Below are 15565 nucleotides of genomic sequence, written 5' to 3' on the forward strand. Positions count from 1 at the left end.
CTGAGTTGGATAGGATGTTCTTTCTCCGGGGAAAGTTGCAAGATCAGAGTAAAGCTATGGCTACAGACCTAACAATCTTGAACTCTAAAGTAAATAAATTTGTGGATTGTGCCAAGGACTTGACTCAAGAAAATTCTGCAGCTAAACAGGAGGAGACACGTGTTGAATTGGGGGAGTGGAAAGGAGGAGCTGAAATGCCGCAGGAGAAAAAGGACAACCAGAGGCCTGAAAGAATGGATTACAAAGAAAACAAGAACTGGATGATGAGAATGTGGTTTGAATTTGAGAATCGAAATTGGAGAGCTCTTCCTATGGGGAGATCGGAAGAATTACGGATTACAAATTTGATTAAGACGAAAATTGGAGCTCTTGGGACACTTGGGACATTTGGACTTAAAAGGAACAAGAAATATGATTTGGGCTCCGATTTTGAATATGGAGGTCTGGTTGGAAGAAACATAGATCCCACTGGGACAGAGCTTCTCCGAGATTCGATGTCCAACACAAAGGATTACCAACAAAACCGGCAGAGAGAGATTTGAGAGCCTCAGACGTGAGGAATCCAGGCTGAGAACTGATAGACTGATGGATATTCTTTGGGGATCGAAACCGGGAAAGGGGGGGGGCGAGAGTTTTGGAATCCAAAGGGTGTATAATTATATCTTGTTTTATGTTATTATTCTTTTAATTAGTTTAAAAATTGGGAAATTTGTGGAAGGGAATGTAGGTCGACTTTAGAAAAGGATTTAAATGATGAGCATCGTGGTTTAATTGAGGTTTAAAACTAAAATCTGGTTAATTAAGAAGAATTAAGTAAAATATTAATAAGGTAAAAGTTGGAGATAAGAACTTGCTGAGTTAACTATTGGAATCAGGATGCAAGAAGGGGAGGGGTGGGGAAGTCATGGAAAGTGGTTAAGAAAATAAGGTTTTGAAATTATGCATGTTTGTCTTTGTGTTTGTGTGTTTGTGTTATGTCTATATAAACTATGGAAACCCAATAAAATTTTTATAAAAAAAAGGAATCAACACATCCCCCCCTCCAGTTTGATACCATACCACAACCTGTAACTGTTTTGTTTTGCAAATCTGCTAGCAGTTTCTTTATGCAGCAAATGTACAAGAATGCCCCTGCTGTGAGATAAGTGACTGAGCCTCATTCCTGCCTCTCCATGCTCCATTACATGAGGGATGCGGGTGGCACTGTGATCTAAAGCACTGAGCCTCTAGGGATTGCTGAGTAGAAGGTTGGCAGTTCAAATCCATAAGACAGGTGAGCTCACTTCCGGCGGGCGCAGATCCGGTTGCAGGCGAGGGTTTGTCTCTCCGGAGAGAGCTCTAGCTTTTCGGCCGAATTGGGAGTTTTTGAGGGCGACAAAACTCCCGCTAACCCTCTGGAGGGTATCCAGAGGTCTTGGTGCCCAGCAGTGCGAAGGTGTCACTCGTCTGGTCGTCAGGTAGCCTTTGTATAAAGGCGAAGAGAGCGACGGAACGAGAGACGGCAATTTGGGCAGCCATTACAGCGGCGAATTAGCGAAGCCTCGAGCCTGCAGGCTAAGCGCCTTGCCCTCGATACAAAGAAACTCAGATACGCAGAAAGAGTGCTGGAAATTGCAAAGGGGAGAGCCTAAGGAAGTATCTGAGAAGAAAGAGAAACAGCCGAGTTCAGCGTTAGCTTGTCTTCAGCGGGAAAAGACGCAGTGTAGTTTGCAGAGCCGAAGGAGAAAGTAAGTTACTGCTAGTGGCTACATTGTCCGTCCCTCCCCCACTGACTCACTTTGAAATTAGACCCTCTCCCACTGTAGAGGGGAAAGGGAAACAATCGAGGGAGGGCAGAGAAATGCGGTACTAGAAAAAAACTTAGTCGTCATGGCAACGGAGACACAGAACTACAAAGAGCAATCTACATAAAAAAAAGACAAAAGGAGATCACTGTTAAGAGGACTTTTACTAAGACTCCTGTGAGACGTTACGCCAAGTGGTTTATAAGAAAACTCCGGGAGTAGGGAAGACTACTCTTTGGACATTTGGAATCACGTTTGCTATTGTATCGCTGTTTGGGAGCTTTCTTTATCTGCTACGTTTGTTATACTTTCTCTATCTTTTTTGGACTTAACATTTGGGTCACGGAAAGAGGCAGGAACGGGGGAAGAACAGTGTGAACAGCGTGAAACCACAAACAGGAAAGACTAATTGACTAACTCTCTATACACTTAAGAACTCTGCTTAAGAACTGACTCCCCCTGCTGGACTAAATTAAGCATTGCACCTAAACTTTGGAAAAGATTAACTGGAGATTCAGACTCTCACAGGCTAAGTGGTTGTTAAAGTGGTTGTTAAAGAGTGGGTGGAAGAGTCTGAATTGAGGCGGGAAGAGTGTAATCAGAATCTGGTTGGTGGACCTAACTAACCTCTTTAAAATCTCTGGAGGGGAGGGATAGTTTTCTTTTTATTTATTTTTTTTTTGGTTGGGGAAACAGACTCTGTTACTTCAAGTGACTATTTCAAGTGGTTAAATTTAAGAAGGTTTATACTATCCCGAGGGACTAAGACCTCTTGGGGGCTAATTGAAAGCTGAATAGTTTAACTATAAGGAATACATTTACATATATATATATATATTTTTTCCGGCATAAAAGGAATTCCCAAGGTTTAAGGACAATGTCACATACGCAGAAGAAAGGGGCAGAGGGAGGTACCCCAACTGATAGGAGAGCTTCAAAACAAGAAACAGAATTTAGGACAGAAATACTGAGGATGTTCGCAGAAATAAAACAAAGCGAAAAAAATCTGGAAACAAAATTGGAACAGGTGGACAACAAAATCGGAAAAATGGACAAAAAGATTGAAGAGACAGTAAGCGAGCTAAAAGGACAGATTAAAGAGGTTTCAAAAAGAGTGGACGAGGGACTAAAAAAGACAAAGCAGGAAATGAAAGAGATGAAGCGAGAGGAGGAAAGATTGAGAAATGAGATAGTAGAGTTAAACAAAATACAGGAAGAAATTAAAGACTCCATCGCAATGAACGATCTAAAACAGAGGGAGACTAACTTAAGATTGAGACAAATTCCAGAAGTACAAAACGAGAATATAAAAGAAAGATTAGTGAAGGAAATAGCACAGTGGATGGAAGTGGAAGAGGAAGATGTGGCTAGAATAATCATAAATGCGTATAGAATGAAAATTAAAACAAATAAAGCCAGGAAATATCCAGGGGACTGTTTAGTTACATTTAAAGACAGAGAGATGAGAAATTTGGTTTTGCAAAAAAACAGGGAAAAAAGATTATACATCGATGGGCATTATATTATTTTATTTAAAGACATCCCCATAAGGTTGCTTAAACGGAGGGAATCGTATAAACCACTAGTTCAACTACTTAAAAAGAATAGAATTGACTTCCGATGGGAATTTCCAGAAGGGGTCTCTTTCTTCTATAAAGGTGTTAAAAGAAGATTGACTAGTCCCGAAGAAATAGGAAAATTCACAAGAAGATATAAAGAGCTCCAAGTGGGAGAGGAAGAGGAGAAGGGTGCAGAAGGTAGATCTAGATTGAGGGAGGATTTAGAGTTAGGTGAAGAGGAAGAACAAAGTAGAGGAGAACTAGAAGAAGAAGAAGAGGAGGAAGAAGGAGAGGAAACAGAAAGGTTATAGAGTAACACCTAACTCAGAGTAGCACCTAAAATAATATGTCTTTAAAACTATGGAATTGGAATGTTAATGGAATGAATGATAAGAAAAAACGCAATGGAATTGAACGCATTCTAAAAAAGAAAAATTTAGATATCATATGCCTTCAAGAAACCCACGTGGCCAGTAAACATAAGAAAATCCTTATTAATAAGAGGTTAGGAAATGAGTTTATCTCCTCCGATAAAAAGAAAAAAAGAGGAGTAGTATTATATATTAAAAATAACATTGAAACACACCAGCTATTTAAGGATGAGGAAGGGAGAATGATCGCAGTCCGCATTAAATGGCAAGGGGAAATGATGATAATAGTGGGAGTCTATGCACCAAATGGCAATAAAACAGAATTTTTCAGATCATTGGAAGAGAGATTATTTGACTACATGGACCAAAAAATCATAATAATGGGAGATATGAACGGGGTGGTCTCAACAGAAATAGATAGATTAAGGAAAACTAAGACAGAAGGAGGGAAACTACCTAAGATATTTTTTGAAATGGTGAAGAACTATAACTTGGTAGATATATGGAGATTGAGACACCCCATGGAGAAACAATTTACATTTCATTCAGGACCGAATGAATCACTGTCAAGATTAGACCAAATTTGGATATCAAATGAACTAACAGTAAGAACTACAAAAATTGAAATACAGGCCAAAATTATCTCCGACCACAACCCCATAATAATGGAGATGAAGGGGGTTGAAGGACGAACTTTCAGATGGAGATTAAATGATAACTTATGGGATGACCAAAAATTTGTGGAAAAGATTCGGACGAAATTATTGGAGTACTTCATAGATAACCAAGATAAAGGGGTTAAAATAAACGTGGTATGGGACGCGAGTAAGGCAGTCATGAGGGGCCTGCTCATCCAACAAAATGCATGGAAAAAGAAAAATAAAGAAAAAAGAACTAAGGAGATTTTGAGACAGATTATGGATTGTGAACAAAAACTAATTAAAAAACCAAATAATGAAAGGATATTGCAGGAAATAAAATCCCTCCAAACCCAATTTGCAATGTTGATAAATAAGGAGGTTGAGTGGAACATCAAAAGATTAAGACAGAGAAATTTTGAATTTGCTAATAAGCCAGGAAAATGGCTTGCGTGGCAAGTCAAAAAAAGAAAGGAACAAAACACAATAAACAAAATACAAATAAACGGAGAAGAGATAACTGAACCAAAAGGGATTAGAAGAGGATTTGCGGAGTTTTACGAGCAACTATACAGGAATAAGGATAGAAACAACAATAGGAAAATAGAGAGATATTTAAAAGAGAAAATGGTAAGGAAGATTTCGATAGAGCAAAGAGAAATGTTAAATGCCCCCATTTCCAGAGAGGAAGCAGAGGAAGTGATAAAGGAACTGAAAAGAGGTAAAGCCCCAGACCCAGATGGGTTTACTGCGAGCTACTATAAAGAAATGAAAGATATATTGACGGTTCCGTTAGTTGAGGTGATGAATAAGACCCTAAAGGAAAAAGAGATTCCAAGCACCTGGAAGGAGGCATTTATCACAATAATTCCAAAACAAGATACTGACCCAACCCAAGTAAAAAATTATAGACCCATTTCCTTATTAAATACAGACTATAAGATTTTTGCGGGAATTTTAGCAAAAAGGTTTAAAAAAATATTAGTGAAGATAATGCATGAGGACCAAGCGGGTTTTCTACCGGGAAGGCAAATAAAAAACAACACAAGAGGCATAATTAATATAATAGAATATTTATCGGACAGAATTGATAAGCCAGCTAGTCTGATTTTTATTGACGCGGAGAAAGCCTTCGATAACGTCACCTGGGACTTCATGCTGAGAAATTTAGAAATTATGGAAGTGGGTCAAGAATTTTGGAATGGGATAAAAGCAATATACACCGAACAGAAAGCGAAGCTGATAATAAATAATGCCATAACAGAAGATATAAAAATATCTAAAGGGACAAGACAAGGCTGCCCGCTCTCTCCGCTGCTCTTTATAGTGGTGTTGGAGGTTCTGCTAAACGCAATAAGGCAAAACAAACAAATTAAGGGAATATCATTAGGTTCAAACGAATACAAAGTTAAAGCATATGCTGATGACGTGGTATTAACGGTAGAAGATCCTATAAACAGCTTAAAGGGAATTCTGGAGGAGATGGAGGAATTCGGGAAGTTAGCTGGATTCAAACTAAATAAGAATAAGACAAAGATGATCGTTAAAAACTTAGACCAAGACAAGATAGAATTATTACAGGAACAAACAGGAATTGAAGTAGTTAAAAAAGTTAAATATTTAGGACTCTGGCTTACCAATAAAAATATTGACCTATACCAAAATAATTATATCCCAGTGTGGAATGAAATTAAGAAAAATCTGGAGATTTGGGCAAGGATGAAATTATCACTCTGGGGTAGAGTGTCCATGGTCAAAATGATGGTACTCCCCAAAATGCTTTTTCTATTTCAAACAATCCCGATAATAAAGGGCACAAAAAACTTTAAAGAATGGCAAAGGGTGATTTCTAGATTTGTCTGGGAAGGAAAGAAGCCCAGAATTAAGTTTAAGATATTAACAGATACCACTGAAAGAGGGGGCTTCGCCCTGCCAGACATGAGACTGTACTACGAGGCGGCATGCCTTTGCTGGATTAAAGAGTAGATAAAGTTGGAGGATACAGAGTTATTGGATTTAGAAGGGTATAAGAACAAATTTGGATGGCATGCCTATTTGTGGAGAGATAAGATAAAAGTACATAAGGGATTTTGCAGCCATATCTTTAAGGGACCTTTGATAGAAGTTTGGAATAGATATAAGAACATACTAGAACCAAAAACCCCACACTGGTTATCACCAGTGGAGTTAATAAGTGTAAAGAAAGTCAATATGGGGAAAAAATGGGGTAGGTACGAAGAAATGGTATTGAAGGAAGGAGGGAAGTGGAAAATTAAACCATACGACCAGGTAAAAAGATATACATACGATTGGCTGAGTTACTATCAGATAAATGAGATATTTAAAAAAGAAGTGAAAGAGAGGGGCTACGATGAAAAGACATCGAAATTTCAGAGAGAGATAATAAACTGTGATCGGAAAAATCTGTCAAGTATGTATAAAATACTGTTAGAATGGAACATGAAAGATGAGAAAGTCAAAAAAGTGATGACTCAGTGGGCAAAGGACCTCGGTTATGATATTCAATTGGAGAATTGGGAAAAATTGTGGAGAGTGAATATAAAATTTACAGCATGTGTACTGTTAAGGGAGAATATGTTAAAAATGTTATATAGGTGGTATATAACACCCGTTAAACTAGCCAAGATGTATAAAACAGATAACAAATGTTGGAAATGTAGACAAAAAGAAGGGACGTTCTATCACCAATGGTGGGAATGTGGGAAGGTTAAAAGCTTCTGGGACGAAGTCTATAATGAAATCAAAAAGATATTAAGTTACACATTTGTAAAGAAACCCGAAGCTTTTCTATTAGGTATGGTCGGAAAAGACATTAAAAGAAAGGATTGTAAAATCTTCCAATATGCGGTAACAGCAGCTAGAATCGTGGTGGCGCAGAAGTGGAAGCAGGAAGAAAGCCCAACGTTAACAGAGTGGAGATTAAAATTGATGGAATATGCGGAGTTAGATAAATTGACAGGGAAAATTAGATATATGAAGGATCAAAAATTTATAGATGACTGGGGAAAATTTGCGGATTATCTGGAGAACAAATGTTTAGTAAACACAACGCTAGTAGGATTTAAAGAGGCACTGTAAAACACTAAGAAGTATTGCTTATGGAAAACAATGTCTGAAAGATGGTACTAATGGCAGTACGAAAGATTGGAATGCGTTATAAAGAGATAAATACGAATGAATGTCAAGGACGTTGAAGGAAGTCCAAAAGAATGAGATGTATGAAACACGGATTTAATGTATATATATGGAAAGATTAATAAAATTTTTTAAAATGCAAAAAAAAAAAAAAATAAGACAGGTGAGCTCCTGTTGCTCTGTCCCAGCTTCTGCCAACGTAACAGTTCGAAAGCATGCCAGTGTAAGTAAACAGGAAATATTGAGGGCTGGGGGTGGAGGATGAATATATGACAGCCTTTGATCCCAGCCCTTCAGCAAATCCAGACAGGTCTGGCAACCAGAAACTACTGAGATGAGCTTCTCTTCCAACCTTTTCTTACCTGGGATCTAGAGTGGGGAAGAACCATATAGACTGACTTAAACTCTTTGGAGGACGAGCTGGGCTTTGAATGCAAGAACCTGGGACTCATTCACAGAGATTTATGGAATATGTTCAAGGGAAATAAATGTCCAACTGAAATAAAATGCAGTATTCACAATAAACCTGTTTCCATCATTCTCTTCAGATAAAATGCACAAGGAAATAGAAGATCCTGTCTATTCAAAAATCTGAAGGGCAAGAGCAGGAGCTCCATCTGCAGACATGTTTCAACATCAGCAAGTGCCATTCCATGGGGCAATTGTGGCAGGGGAGGAGCATGTAGTGGCCAGAAGTCTCCGCCTGGTCGTGAGGTTTCATTTTAAAAGAGGTGGGGGAAAGTCCTCTTGTGTTCCTGCCTGTACAGAAAGTTTTTACACTGATGAGTACAAAGCCACCCACCATAATAATAATAATAATAATAATAATAATAATAATAATAATTCAGATCAGTCTCTGCAATGATTAGTCTTGGGATAGTGTGGGACAATTAAAAAAAAGTATTGATCTGAATGCATTCCAAGCCACTTGTTTCTTATTTGCAGGGGACTATTATTGTTCCCGATCTACGCTCTGTTCTTCTTGATCCATCACGATGGGAGACACCTGCAGAGTTCAACCCAAATCATTTTTTGGACAAGGATGGACAATTCGTGAACAGAGAAGAATATCTGCCATTTGGTGCAGGTAAACGCAGAAGACCAAGCTATGTTGTGATCTGTAGATGTGCTTACTGGTCTGCTTCCAGGAAATGACATGAGCTGCAGCACATGAGGGAGTGGGCCAGAGCAGAAGGAGCATCTTTCTGGCTGGAGTGGCACTGCTGGTCAGCAGAATGGGGCAAAGCCATGGTAAGTTAAGGGGATCTCTAGGTTGGTGGCTTGGGACCAGAGCCATAGCTAGGTGATCTTGCGCCCCTGACAGAACTGTCCAGATTGCGCTCCCTTGTTGTTGTTGTTTAGTCGTTTAGTCGTGTCCGACTCTTCGTGACCCCATGATCCAGAGCACACCTGGCACTTCTCTTTTCCACTGCCTCCCGCAGTTTGGTCAAACTCATGCTGGTAGCTTCGAGAACACTGTCCAACCATCTCGTCCTCTGTCATCCCCTTCTCCTTGTGCCCTCCATCTTTCCCAACATCAGGGTCTTTTCCAGGGAGTCTTCTCTTCTCATGAGGTGGCCAAAGTATTGGAGCCTCAGCTTCAGGCTCTGTCCTTCCAGTGAGCACTCAGGGCTTATTTCCTTAAGAATGGATAGTTTTGATCTTCTTGCAGTCCATGGGATTCTCAAGAGTCTCCTCCAGCACCAGAATTCAAAAGCATCAATTCTTCAGCGATCAGCCTTCTTCATGGTCCAGCTCTCACTTCTATACATCACTACTGGGAAAACCATAGCTTTTACTATACAGACCTTTGTTGGCAAGGTGATGTCCCTACTTTTTAAGATGCTGTCTAGGTTTGTCATTGCTTTTCTCCCAAGAAACAGGCGTCTTTTAATTTTGTGGCTGCTGTCACCATCTGCAGTGATCAGTGCGCTCCCTAGCCACGGACAAATTAGCTCTTCTTTCTGCCTCTCCTCCACCCCACCCCACCCTGTGCCATTCAATTCCTCACACACTTCACCTTGTATTGAATTCTTTCCCAGAAAATACAATATTTAATTTATTATTTCTTAATAAAAGGTTTCAGGAAAGCAAATGGCATTTAGATGGCAGTTGACAGTTTTTTTAATGTAATTAAGTGGTAAAACAGTATACAGATAGGCCTAAATAAAATGTAGAAAAATATCATACTGATTTATTTCACAATGATAACTTTATATTATAATACTATATGATCTAAAACAGCATTGCTTTCACAGTATCTGTGTTATTTGGTTGATATAAATAAGAAAACTATTAACATTATTCACAAGTCACGTTACAAGTTCTTATTCAACTCTGGCTTCAAGTAGGGATCTCCTCAATGAAGTCTCATGTGGTTAGAACTTTATTTTTCTAGCTTTAATCGAAGAAGACTCAGTAATAATTTCATCAAAGTCGGTTTTTGATGCTAGTTCATACTATAAGAGGTGTGACAAAAATGTTAGGCTAAAAAGCAACTCTAACAGAGAGCTTGCAAAATGCCTAAGTTAAAAATGAACTGCACAACACTATTGTAGACATACTTCCAACTCTTCAAAAGAAAAGAACTGTTGTTAACACAGATAAAACATTTACCTAGATAATTTCTGACAGTCTGTGATACTTCACATAACAAAGCAGACCAAAGTACTACTAAGGTATGCAATTCGTGTAAATCACCTGAAGTGTCTGTAAGTATGGAATTTAGGGGCACTCTCCAAATGCATATACGGTACTTGACCACCTCAACTAAAAGTGCTACAAATTCTGCAAACCTCCAGGTATCGGTTTATTATACATTTACTATATATGTAGCACATTTAGCTTACAGAGTCCTTGGCAGTGTGCTTCACTAATCTTGAAAATTAGTGCGATGGATTCACTAAAACAAACAAAAAATCCAATTTTAGAATCAGGGAAATTGAAAGTTGAGAGACGTTGGTTTTCCCAGTTGGTGGACAATCTTTCTAAGCCTGGGAGAAAATAAGAAATAGAAAATAAGAAATAGAAACAGAAAATAAATAGTCAGCTTTTAATAAACATGTTTTTTTCATTGAGATATATACGTATGTGTAATAGGTATGAGTTACTCGTGCGTAAACTGGTGCCTTTCTCGGTTAATTTGCCTTGTTAAACCTTTCTGACTGCACAGCCCCTTCTCATCGTGGCTGCCTCAGTCACTGGCAGAATCCGTCAGTGGGCGTTTCTTGAACCTCTTCCAACATAAAAGTTGTTTGACACCCAGTCTCCTCCTCCTCTCACTGCGCGGGAGTCTTCTGCGCAGGGAAGGCGTGGGTAGCGGGGGACCTGGGCTCTCCTCACTGATGTCCAGTGAAGAGTCCTGGAGCCCTCTCTCCAATTCCCCCACCTGCCCCCCTTTATCCCTGGTGTTGCGCTGATTGGCTTCCCCCTCTACTGAGCTGTTTCTCCCCCTGCTGCTGGGTCCTTCGCCAGCATCATCTGGGAGCCTCCCCTTCGCCTCTCGCTCCGATGTCAGTTCCCTGACAGTATGGAACAACAAATTGTTTCAGTAACTTTTGTTTCCAGAATATGTGTAGATGGATGGTATCAGACAAGGGTTTAGGAAACTGAGCTCAACTATTTCCACAGATATGCTTGGGATACTGGCTTGGGGCTTGACTGGCCTGATTATTGCAAGGATATTTGTGGATTAGATTCACAGTATTCAAGTGCTAAATAATGACTACAGATATCATTGGTTCAATAGGCACTGAGTATTCAGCAAGTTTGAAAACATCTGATCAGACCAGACCTGCTTTGCTTTTGTAGGCTCTTCAGATGCTGTTGGACTACAACACCCATCATCCCTGCCTTTGGCTGTGCTATCTGGGCCTGATGGGAGTTGGAACCCATCAACATCTGGGGGCCACCTTAGATTCTAAGGCATGAACATGACCTTTCAGAAACATATAGGACTTTTATTCTCAAAAGAGATTTTGCTTTCAGTGAATGTTTCATATTAAATTAGCTCATGCACATCAACAGAGTCTATGTTTCTCCCTCCTTCAGTGGAGCCATACTAGGACCCAGGATCACAGTCTATTCGTCTGAAAGAAACTCTGGACAGTAGTCAGCTCAGAGAAGGTCAACTGTTGACATTAATGGACCTTACTTAGTCATAGTCCTTCATTTTAATGGGTCTACTCTGAGTAAAGCTTAGTTGACTACCATCCTATTTTCAGCTCGAATTGTAAGCGTTGGACTCCCCCCTCCCTCTTTCTCTGTGCAAAGGCTATTCCACCTTGCAAAACAATATTTCTATTCACATCGCATGAGGAAAAGCATAAACAGCTAGCATTGCCCTTTGCACTGTGCAATTCCATATAAATAGATTGCAGTTGGAAACAAAACCTTTCCCTTTCTCAGAAAGGCTACTGGATTGCCGATGAGCCTCCCTGCTTGGAATGTTTCATTTAAGAGAGGAGATTACGGGGCTGATTTGCAAGTTAGCCAGTTTGCGCGAGGGCGCGTTTGTGCGTGTCCACAGAATTCACACACAGAAGCATAATAACTTAACAATTGATGCTCAAGGCACTCTCTCCTCTCCCGCCTGTCCCCCCCCCCTTTTCCCCCTTTTCGTTCCCCATCCAAGCGCTCGATCCACCCTTGGAGCGAACGCCCTGCCCTGCCTGGCTGCTACCCTAAGGTAACGATTCAGCCATGCGATTTGAGCATGCATTCTTCAGAAGTCTCGCAAAAACCAGGAAGTGAGAAAGGCAGAGGGGTGGGTGAGAAAGTGAGAAAGGTGGAGGGGAGAGAAGCACTCTTAAGCAGCCAGGGAGGCAAGCAGCGTCCTGCTACTGGTGGCAGCATTCGCAGCAGCAGCAGGATCCCCTATGCCCGAGATTCCCAATGGTCCGTTCCAGCTGAGGTAGGAAAGCGAATGTGCTGTCTGAGGGAGCCGCGCTGTGCTCCTTTCCCCTCCGTACCCGCTGTGGTGCAGGGCTGCGAGAAAGAGAAATCTGGCAGGACAGTTTGCTCATGGTCTAAATCCCTTTCTGCATTCCTGACTTGGGCAGTTGACCAAAGTTTTCCTTTAATTTTTTAAAATCAAGTTTTATTGAAAGTTTTCTACGTGAGTCACAATAAAAACCATGCTAATCTAAAAGGGAAAATAGAAAGAAAAATAGGAAAGGAAGAAAAGATTGAAAAGAAATAAAGGATATAACAGGGTCCTCTATCAAAATTAAATCTTCACCCTTATTCTGCACACAGAAAAGTGAGCCCTCCCAGTTCTCACTGGGAGCTAGACCCTCTTACACTGGCTTCTAGCCCTGGGAGATGCTCTCTGCCCTGCCCCTCCCACAGGACCCTTCATCTTCAATCCATCCTCTTCCCGAATGTATCTTCCTTGATATGAGATTGGGAACTTCAAATTACAGAACAAAACATAAGTATAGCAAGAAGAAAGAAAGGTTAGCACTGACCAGGCTAGAAAATTGACAGCAGCCTTGATGTTTTCCCTATCCTAACTATGTCTATTTTGCCAAAGTGTTATGCAGAATGTTTATAGCTACAAAGCAATGAACATGGGAAAGTAAATTATTGCTCACTTACTCTCTTCTTCTTGTCTCCTCTTCAGGGGCTCGCATATGTTTGGCAATGCAGATGGCAAAGATCGAAATATTCATCTTCCTGACCAGCCTGCTGAGGGCATTCAGTTTTCAGCTGCCAGAAGGAGTCAAAGAGCTCAATCAAGAGGCTATAATAGGGATTACAGCACATCCCCATCCTTATAAACTCTGTGCAGTTCCCCGCTGCAGCACATAAGAAGATAGGAAAATATTAGGGGCTGCACCCCTGCTTCCTGCACTCGGTGACCCCTTGGCCACTCCTGACACATGAACCCCCTAGCATTTCCCCTTCCCTTCCCATCTCATCCCATGCAGCTACTGAGGTCTCTTTTCACCTTCACAGCTCCATTTCTGAAGCCACTTCTCTTATCTTCTGCAGCTCTGCTTTGCATCCATTTTCCCCTTCACCCCATCTCCTCCTTTTCTTCAGGCCCTTTCATGCCCCTGCTTTCATCTTCATCCCTCTCCCAATGCCTCCTTACTCCCTCCTTTTTGACAACTTTCCCTTGCATCCCCATTCTTACTCTTGCTACCCTTTCTCCTCCCCCTCCCCTTCCTTTTCTCAAATCTCGCTTACACACACATTCCCACACCTCCTCCTCTCTCCCTCTTCTGCAGCCCCCTTCTAACACCCCCCACGCTATGTTATTGTATCTTGAAGATGAGTAGACTCCTAAGAGCAAGCTATCAGCTTCTGCAGTTGAAGAATGTTAAGTTTCTTTGGTGGATACTGTACATGTGTGCTTGTTAATAAAATATCTCTTCTAAATCACTACATTGAACCCGGAACCTGGAACGCGGACCACGCAAGGTATCAGGAGTGAAATAGGTTGTGCGGAGGCACTATGCAATATTTGAAGGCTTCACATCCTTTATGACAGTTAGGGAATGGAAGGAGGAGAAGTTTGAAACAGACGTTCCCCTGACTTCCACTAGCCTTTCCTTCAATGGCAGAAGTTTGAGTAAATGGAGATGGTGGAAAACTGAGATAACTGTGGCTTTAGGAATAATGGAGGGATGGAGGAAGTGAGTAATTGGTGTGTGTGTGTGTGTGTGTGTGTGTGTGTGTGTGTGTGTAACATTTTAACAAGGAGAAACAGCAGAGATGGGTACGGAAGCAACCACCCAAAAGCTAAGAAAACAGAAGAATGAAATGGAAAGTGGAATTAAAGAGGACAAAGAGACTTTGGAGAACAATATGGATGAAGGATTTCCAGAACAGAAGGATGAAATGGTGGAGGTGGAGGCAACAGATGGTGTAATGAAGAAGTCCTTCACAAAAGGTGACTAGAGGACTGAAACAGCCAAATGGCGGTGTTGTGATGTTGGAGGAGTGGAAGGAAGCCACCGATGAAGAGATGAAGAGACATCCTAAGCTGGCAGAGATAGAGTTGGAAGAGAAAGGAGTCTGCACACAACTTGGAGTGAATTTAGAGAGGAAAGCTATCAAACCTCTGGAACTTTTCTTGGAAAAAGAATGGAAGAAGTGTAAATGGAAGGGCTATTTTTTTCACCTTGCCAACAAAGGTCTGTATAGTTAAAGCCATGGTTTTCCCAGTAGTGATATATGGAAGTGAGAGCTGGACCATAAAGAAGGCGGATCTCCAAAGAATTGATGCTTTTGAATAATGGTGCTGGAGGAGACTCTTGAGAGTCCCATGGACTTCAAGAAGAACAAACCTATCCATTCTTAAGGAAGTCAGCCCTGAGTGCTCACTGGAAGGACAGATCGTGAAGTTGAGGCTCCAATACTTTGGCCACCTCATGAGAAGAGAAGACTCCCTGGAAAAGACCCTGATGTTGGGAAAGATGGAGGGCACAAGGAGAAGGGGACGACAGAGGACGAGATGGTTGGACAGTGTTCTCGAAGCTACAAACATGAGCCTGACCAAACTGCGGGAGGCGGTGGAAGACAGGAGTGCCTGGCATGCTCTGGTCCATGGGGTCACGAAGAGTCGGACACGACTAAACGACTAAACAACAACAATTTTTTTCACAACCAAGATGGAAAATCACAGCAAACACAACGGGTTCAGGTTGTGTCCTTCAGAGCAGGAGAAATCAAGCTTGCTCCCTCTTCCAAGTGACAGCCCTGGAGATATTCGAAGATGGCTCTCATATGTCCTCTCAGTCTCCTCTTCTCCAGGATAAGGATGGGCAGATATTTCTATCCTGGTCTCCAACCCTTTAAGCAGAAATGCTAGAAATCGACCCTGGAATTTTAAGCATGCAAAGACTCTTTGCATCTTTCCCCATGCCCTGCTCAGAATCAGTCTATCATTTTGAAGGTATTCAGTTGGGTGGGTGGGAGGGAAGAGTGAATTTAGAGTATAAGCTGTCATGTCAGAAACATATTGCACTCATGAATTTATATGTAAATAATGCTTGTTGTTTAACTGTTGCCAGCCTGACAAGTAAAGATTTATCTTCAACTATATGTGT

General features: G+C 41.0%; 1 protein-coding gene and 1 long non-coding RNA gene across 3 annotated transcripts in view; both read left to right on the top strand.

Moving 5' to 3' along the window:
- LOC310707401 (cytochrome P450 2U1-like) overlaps positions 1 to 15565 on the top strand; it is a 51880-nt gene that overhangs the window by 5945 nt on the left and 30370 nt on the right. The window lies entirely within an intron of this gene.
- Positions 8459 to 15558, top strand: LOC310707480. The gene is made up of 2 exons (XR_014526489.1): positions 8459 to 8595; positions 13132 to 15558. It is a non-coding gene; the product is annotated as an uncharacterized lncRNA (long non-coding RNA).

The sequence above is a fragment of the Podarcis liolepis genome (assembly GCF_965112155.1).
Source record: "Podarcis liolepis genome assembly, chromosome: 5".
Lineage (NCBI taxonomy): Eukaryota > Metazoa > Chordata > Lepidosauria > Squamata > Lacertidae > Podarcis > Podarcis liolepis.